The sequence below is a fragment of the Solenopsis invicta genome, chromosome 9 (genome assembly GCF_016802725.1).
Source record: "Solenopsis invicta isolate M01_SB chromosome 9, UNIL_Sinv_3.0, whole genome shotgun sequence".
Lineage (NCBI taxonomy): Eukaryota > Metazoa > Arthropoda > Insecta > Hymenoptera > Formicidae > Solenopsis > Solenopsis invicta.
Window position 1 is genome coordinate 17,537,192 of NC_052672.1, and position 9,109 is coordinate 17,546,300.

The 9,109-nt window shown below is 33.1% G+C and overlaps 1 long non-coding RNA gene across 1 annotated transcript; it reads left to right on the plus strand.

The window, feature by feature from the left end:
* Positions 1 to 6,317: 6,317 nt before the first annotated feature.
* On the plus strand, positions 6,318 to 8,059 carry LOC120358722. Its single transcript, XR_005575616.1, has 2 exons — positions 6,318 to 7,594; positions 7,668 to 8,059. It is a non-coding gene; the product is annotated as an uncharacterized LOC120358722 (long non-coding RNA).
* The last annotated feature ends 1,050 nt before the right edge of the window (positions 8,060 to 9,109 follow it).

Consider the following 9,109-nt stretch of genomic DNA (forward strand, 5'->3'; position numbering starts at 1 on the left):
ATCGTTATGCGGGCTCTACAATGTAGTTCGTTAAAATGTTATAACTCTGCGACTGACCAATCACAGAAGAAAAAATAATATATTTTCTTCTTTGATTGGTCCGTCGCAACGTCGTAACATTGTAACGATTGTATTATAGACGACGCATTACGAGTAGAGTCCTATATAAAGAGAAAAGCGACATTGATGTCCGAAGCTCTGATTGGTAATCTGATTGATACTTGATTGGCTAAGGCCTGGTTGTTCCACCTTTTGGTAAGTATCAGGTAAAGTCCTATATAAAGAGAGAAGCGACATTGATGTCTAAAGCTCTGATTGGTAATCTGATTGATACTTGATTGGCTAAGCGAGCAGCCATATTGTGACCACAGCTGTTTGCAGAATGATACGAATGGTGTTTGATGACGTTGGAGCGGTCCCAAATTTGCGGTGGAAGACTCAATTGGATACTGAAGGTTGTGGTGGGGGTTCGATGTCGCTTCTCTCTTTATATAGGACTCTAGTATCAGGTATTTTAACTGTTAGATAAACCTATGCAAAATGCTTAGAACAGCCATATTGTGACCACAGCTGTTTGCAGAATGACACGAATGGTGTTTGATGACATTGAGCGGTCCTAATGGCCTAGTTTACACCGAGTACTTGATACGCGTACCAACTCGTAACTTTCTATTAAATTATCTTACTTTCGACGATGCGTGTATATATGATACATATATTTAATTATCTCAATTCATATTGTACCAGCTTAGTATACTATTCTTTAAATTTATTGCCGAAATTAAGATAATTTAATAGAAAATTACTAGTTAGTACGTGTATCAAGTACTCGGTGTAAACTAGGGCAATACAGCGGTGTAGGACTCAATTGGATACTGAAGATTGTGGTGGGGGTTTGATGTTGCTTCTCTCTTTATACAGTTAGAGTCCCTAGAAGTAGAAAGTCTGGACATCTCGAGGTTTCACGTGATTGGATGCACGTGATTGTGCACCTAAAATGGCAGCACTAATACGGATCCCTGTTTAATCCTCTTTAGCCAATGCGATAACAGCATACAACACGTTCAAGTGCACACAATGATAAACATACACACACATAAAGCTCACGTACATACATACACTGACATATTCATCACCGACATTTTAGGCTGCGTTCAGATTCTCCACCCGGTGAGTGATCTCTGGGTGACTGGGTAAATGGGCGGAGCTAATGAAAAGCTCCCTAGTGGTTTATGGAATCTGAACGCACTCTCAAACATTGGGTGTGTTTAGCAAATAACGCTGAGAAATAGTAACATAAATATCTCAGATTCAGAATAAATTACATAATAAATTAAGATAAACGATAAAGATAATACATAAATATTTTACTATGAATATTTTTATCAATATAACTAAAGTAGATGAAAATTAAATGTTAGTAGAATAGGACGAATCAATTTAAACAATGAAAATAAATTTTTATTTTAACAAATTAGATGAAGATATATATTGCGCATATCATCTATTATATGTATAGGCTTGTTTTCTATTCCTGCACTAGACTGCACTGGAACGTTCCTTCTTGTTTTCACTAACTTTCAAATATATATCTATAGGCTTGTTTTCTATTCCTGGGTACGTATTACGCATTTGTTCGGAATCGATTCCGATCGGAATTATTCCGTTTTCCCCTAAATTTCTATTGTGTTTTCTAGGGAAAACGGAATAATTCCGATCGGAATCGATTCCGAACAAATGCATAATACGTGCCCTGCACTAGACTGCACTGGAACGTTCCTTCTTGCTTTCACTAACTTTCAAATATATATGTATTTCATTTTAAGTGTACACTAATTCAGGGAGTTCAGGAACAGAAAACAAACGGTATTTCACTTTAAGTGCACACTAATTCAGGGAGTTCAGGAACAGAAAACAAACAGTATATTTTATTAGTATCAGAAAATATTTAATAATACTAAAAATCTTTAACATACTAATCTCAAATATAAATATTTATATAACGATTTTGTGAGACTGTAGACCAAGAAACCTTACATTAATAGAATAAAAGATTAATATTTATTAATCTGTAATTACATAAACAGAATAATAAACAAAACGTTTAAACTTTACTTGGTTATTAACGTTTTTCTTTATTATATTTATACATTTTAATTTTTATTTACTATAATATTTTAAATTAAATTTATTTTTTTATTTTAAATTTGTTTTAAATATACGAGCTTTATCACAAATATATAGAAATTTTTATAGCGATACATTTTGGAACGCACCTTTACGTCACCCACCCGTTCACCCGGCTCAAGGACCCATGTGGTTTTTCCACTCTCTCGGGATAGACAGAGTGATAAAGTGAACGACCCACCTAATGTCCGGTAGGGGCACTCTAAAGGAATCTGAACGCTCTTTAGGTGCCTGGGTGCACTCGGGTGGGGAATCTGAACGCAGCCTATATAGGACTCTACTAGTGCGCACTGGGCTGCGTTCAGATTCTCCACCCGGTGAGTGATCTCTGGGTGACTGGGTAAATGGGCGGAGCTAATGAAAAGCTCCCTAGTGGTTTATGGAATCTGAACGCACTCTCAAACATTGGGTGTGTTTAGCAAATAACGCTGAGAAATAGTAACATAAATATCTCAGATTCAGAATAAATTACATAATAAATTAAGATAAACGATAAAGATAATACATAAATATTTTACTATGAATATTTTTATCAATATAACTAAAGTAGATGAAAATTAAATATTAGTAGAATAGGACGAATCAATTTAAACAATGAAAATAAATTTTTATTTTAACAAATTAGATGAAGATATATATTGCGCATATCATCTATTATATGTATAGGCTTGTTTTCTATTCCTGCACTAGACTGCACTGGAACGTTCCTTCTTGTTTTTACTAACTTTCAAATATATATCTATTTCACTTTAAGTGCACACTAATTCAGGAACAGAAAACAAACAGTATATTTTATTAGTATCAGAAAATATTTAATAATACTAAAAATCTTTAACATACTAATCTCAAATATAAATATTTATATAACGGTTTTGTGAGACTGTAGACCAAGAAACCTTACATTAATAGAATAAAAGATTAATATTTATTAATCTGTAATTACATAAACAGAATAATAAACAAAACGTTTAAACTTTACTTGGCTATTAACGTTTTTCTTTATTATATTTATACATTTTAATTTTTATTTACTATAATATTTATTTACTATAATATTTATTTACTATATTTTAAATTAAATTTATTTTTTTATTTTAAATTTGTTTTAAATATACGAGCTTTATCACAAATATATAAATTTTTATAGCGATATATTTTGGAACGCACCTTTACGTCACCCACCCGTTTCACCCGGCTCAAGGACCCATGTGGTTTTTCCACTCTCTCGGGATAGACAGAGTGATAAAGTGAACGACCCACCTAATGTCCGGTAGGGGCACTCTAAAGAAATCTGAACGCTCTTTAGGTGCCTGGGTGCACTCGGGTGGGGAATCTGAACGCAGCCTTAGGGGCAGATGTCCAGACTCTCTACTTCTAGGGACTCTATATACAGTAAAGTCCTTAGAACATATAATCCTAGTTTACACCAAGCACTTGATACGCGCACTAACTAGTAATTTTCTATTAAATTATCTTAATTTTGGAAATAAATTTAAAAAATAATATATTAAGTTGGTACAATATGAATCAAGATAATTAAATATATGTATTATGTATACACGCATTGTCGAAAGTAAGATGAATTAATAGAAAGTTACGAGTTAATACGCGTATCAAGTGCTCGGTGTAAACTAGGCCAGTGGCATGGAATGCGTTGTCTACAATACAGTCGTTACGATGTTACGACGTTGCGACGGACCAATCAAAGAAGAAAATATATCATTTTTTCTTCTGTGATTGGTCAGTCGCAGAGTTGTAACATCTTAACGACTGCATTTTAGACCCCGCAGAAGCAGAATAGCAGACTAAAATGTGTCCGGAGAAAGTGAGAAAAAAAATCATAGTTGCCTCTCTCTTGTAACTGCTCGAAAATGCGCATGCGCGTCAATTTGATGCATACAAGCATCGTATCTGAAGATATAGATATATGTAAATACTTTTGTCTTTTTTACTACATAAAATGCAAGCCCATTGTTTAACTTTTGACAGTTTGCAAAAAAGTACGTTTAACAACTTTGGAATCTTAAAAAATCCTAACCTATTTTCATGGATAAAACCAGCCAAGCAAACGTAAGCCACACATGCGCACCGTTGAGCAGTTACTCACAAGAGAGAGAGAGGCAACTATGATTTTTTTTCTCATTTCCTCTAGACATATTTTTCTTTCAAGAACAATAGGCATTTTCCTTCCATGTTTATATGTTCTAAGGTAAAGTTTCTTTCATTTTAACTGATGAGTCGATAAAAGCCAAAGAATGCCAAAGTTACAGAATACCCTCACCACAGCACAAGTCCACCAATCACCGAGTACATCCAGCGACATTTGATTCTGTCCATGGGGAAATTTTCTAAACTGAGAAGTCACTATTTTTCTACATACTTATAGTTTATGATTAACGTAACAATCAATAAGCTCTAAAGGGCCTCGCACATGAAATGCATAACATAACATAAGCAAAACATAAGACCGACGGACCAATGAAAATGTTATGTAACTCAATATGGCGACTTTATGCTGGATGCTCATTGGTCCATCGGTCTTATGTTGTGCTTATGTTATGTTATGCATTTCATGTGCGAGGTTCTTAATCGTTACTTCAATCATATAAACTGCGAGTATGTACACCCAAGGACTTTGATTCTGTCCATGGGGAAATTTTCCAAACTAAAAAGTCGCTATCTTTCTACATATTTACACTTCATGATTAACGTAACGACCAATGAGCTCTAGTCGTTTCATTAATCATGAACTGCGAGTATGTAGAAAGTGGTGACTTCTCAGTTTGGAAAATTTCCCCATGGACAGAATCAAAGTCCTTGGGTGTACTTGCGGGAGCAAAGTACACAGTGATTGGTAGACTTGTGCTGTGGTGAGGGTATTCTGTTAAGGAAGGGGTATGATATTAGTGTTTGTGAAAGTACGTGTGAAGAAATGCAAAGATTAGAGGGGCCAAATTTAAGGAGACTCTACTGTATCAAGGTCCGTGGATTGGCGTTGGAGGGGAAGGAAGGTCGTTGCATCCACTTCAACGATGTGGAACGAAAATGGCGGCGGCCATACTTTTACTGCACACTCGCTCACTCACACAACTAATAGCTGTAGTACCTTACTATCTACGTACATACACTAACACTGACTCGCTGTCTCGAAAATGGCGGCTATGCAACGACCTTCCTTCCCCTCCAACGCCAATCCACGGACCTTGTACTGTATAAGACTCTAGTTACGAGATCTTGGATAGAGAGAGAAAGAGAGAGAAAAAGGAGAGGGAATTGACCAATCACATTTTAACAATTCCGTTAACTAATTAATGCGATTGGTCAATTCTCCCTTTGTCCAAGCCATACTTGATCGAAGCAAAGCTCCAGATAAACGTTTGAAGATTTTTCATATGCAATTAAAAGAGTTTGTGAGTCGTTCAATTAATTGTAATTAAATCTTTATTTTTACATCATGTATCTAGCCGGAAAAATTAATTGGACGTAAATTAAAAAACAATTCAAATAAGGATTAAAATGAGCTAGAGAGCCGCGACAGTTATTGATGTCGAAAGTATAGTAACGTATACAGCTATATGATTTCTTGTTGATACTATAGCCTAGTTTACACCGAGCACTTGATACGCGTACTAACTTGTAACTTTCTTTTAATTTATCTTACTTTCGACGATGCGTATATACATGATACATATATTTAATTATCTTGATTCATATTGTATCAACTTAATATACTATAAATTTTTTTAATTTATTGCCGAAATTAAGATATTTTAATAGAAAATTACTAGTTAGTACGCATATCAAGTGCTCGGTCTAAACTAGGCCTATATTAATTACAAAACAAAACATACATTTCGATCTTTATACTAACCGTCTTCATATCTTTAGTGTGTTCAAACTGAGTTTTGTTTATTGTTAGTTAAACTTTTTTTATTGTTAATTAAACAAAAATCTTGTATGGAATTGTTTGCATTTTGTTTGAAAACTTTCAAAGTGTCGTTAGAAACATTTGTGAGTTATCGATATAATTTTAATTAATTTTTTAAGAATCATGAAATATATCACATTTAAGTCGTTAGTGTTCCGAAAGTTCCGCCAGCTGACATCGGTATTTTCGGTAGCTCGGTAGTCTCTCTGGTATACGAATACCCATGCTTTGGAATCGTAACAACATGACAGATCCGACAGATCTGTCACAGATCTTTCAATATTATTTTTCAATATTTTTTACTCAACGTTGCGACGACTCGCACTCGTGTTATACTTTTATCATAAAAATCAAATCAATATAAAAAAAAATCCGAAATCACTCGTTTTAGAAACCGTATTGCAGGAGAATTCTTACATAATTTGATTAGGCGTCATACGGGATGTAACCTTACTTTCATGTATAAGAAATTTTCAAAACGTAAATAATATCTGCAATAGTAATAACGCAATTGAACGAGAACTGTCAAGTATCTATTTGAGATCCACATATACAATTACTTATACTACATTTCTTTTGCTCGTTTGTCTCTAACTTACAACTATTTATATCTACTATTTTCTCTTATAAAATGTTATTCTTTTCGGTGGAGTTGAATATGTAGTATATATAAATAGTAGTTGTGAAAATTTCTTGAATAACCTCTTCCCAGATAGCTCAAGTACATTAAGATTGTAGAGTTATATTATTATAGAATATCCAATAGTTATTATAGAATATCATTTTATCTGTATCACATTAATATGATACTAAAATTGTTCTTTGTGCGAAGAACAAAATACACAAGTATCCTTTAAAAAAATTGCTCATTGGATTTGGTATACTTACATTGAAAGAGATATGTACAATGTAATAGCTAGATAATTCTTATATATTCTTATTTTCACATCCAAAACGAATAGTGCGATAAATGCTACCTTTGTCAATTCCATTGTATTCCTTATATATATATATATATATATATAGCGTACAATTTGATCGAAAAAAGACATTCACATGGAAACCCTGACACATATTCGTATATGGAGAGATATTGGAATTTACTCTATATTTAGTTAGTGCTGGTCAAACAGTCGAACCGGAGTGTTATAGGATGAAAGAGATCTAAGAGAAGTTGTAATTGCAATCGCGCCTAATAGTCGAGCTTTACTCCAAGATCTAAAATTTAAAATTTCACATTATGTATCTGGCTGAGAAAAATTCATAACTCAAGCCCATTGAGATTAGTGATTTAGATTTTAGATCAATTGTGGAGTAAAACGTTATTTAACTTACGAATGAATAAATAAGGCTCGATGTAAAATGTCGTAAATGAGTGTTAAACTAATATCTTTGATCGTGTCAAGCATACAGAAAATATTTCTTTACGGAATATGACTAGAATTTAAAATTAAAATTTGTGCTTCTATAGTAAAAGAGGTAAAGCTTTCAGATAAAGCTATAATATATAATATAAATCACAATGCTTATAATATTTGATATATCACTATAGGTGTATATTGTATTCGATACATGGATGCGTTAAGTCAAACGAATCGCTCCAAATGCATCGCGTTGCGCGCAAGTCTCCTAACGGCTAATTATTGTGTGCCTGTAAGTGATAAGTAAGGATGTGTACCGCCACAGTAGCGGGAACAAAAGAATCGACTAACTTGTATTCATGGCTTTATCGCATGAAGGAGGATATCGACCAACATCCGGAGGATATCGTCTTAGCGTGTAACATCTCGCCGCCCAGAAAGGAAAAACATACACTGAGAGAAAAAATACTTGAAAATAAAAAAAGTTATTTACTTGGAGTGAATTTTAATAGCTATTTACTTGTAGTCAAGTTAAACATTTCTCAATTGAAATATTTTTGTAAATAAATGAAATATTTTTTTATCGAGTATTTTTTCTTCTGGTTTAACAAAATATTTATATTCAAAACTTTATATTCAAGATAATAAGATTCCTAAATCAAAGAAAACAATTTAATTATAATTAGGTTTAATGATTCAAGTTTATTAGCTTATTTGTAAAATCTTTATTTCAATGTAAAAAATGTAAAAATACAAAATTTTATACTTAAGGTATGCAATATGTCATATATATATATATATATACTTAAAAGTAAATATTTTTATGTAAACAAAATGAACAAATGCATCAAAATTCGATCATAGAAAAAAAATTAGATTTTTTACCATCTAAATTCATCTGTTGGACTTTTAATATTAGGATTCATAAATATTATTATGTATAAAAGAATCTTTGAAATTACTTAATTTTACTCATTATGAGAATTGAAGTCGGTCTCAATAAATTTTTCGATATATTCTTATTGGATAAACTATAATTTAATTAAAAAATGGATTAATATTGATTTCTAATCTCTTCTGGATTTTTTTCGAAGCTTTTTATTTGCGATTTCTTTTCAGATTATATACAGAGAGAGAGAGAGAGAGAGAGAGAGAGAGAGAGAGAGAGAAAATGAAGGGGGGTGGGGGGCAGATAGTTTCGAGCAAATATAGGAACGCTTGCGTTCACGCGACTCGCTACACGGTCAACCTTGTGAAACGTGCGTGTATGTATGTACGTGGCCTTGATTTCTGAAGCCATGAAAATAACATCTCGCCGTCGCTTCGGGTTAATTAAACCAAGCCACCGAGTCATTGACTTTATTGGGGCGGCCAATTTCTCCTCGATGACGTATGGGAAATAAAACAAGTTTCTCATTACGTTATTGTCTCTTGCCATGTTAATGTGAAAAGAGAGGAAAGAGATAACAAAGACCGAGACGTGAAAAATATGGCTATGTGTGTTCTATTATTATTAATATTATTATTATTATTATTGATAAAAAAGCAGAAATTGTGAAAATGCTTATTGAAAAAAACATCACGTTCAGCTATGCGAAACATATGTTTTTCCGATGAATAATGGTTCTGGGAT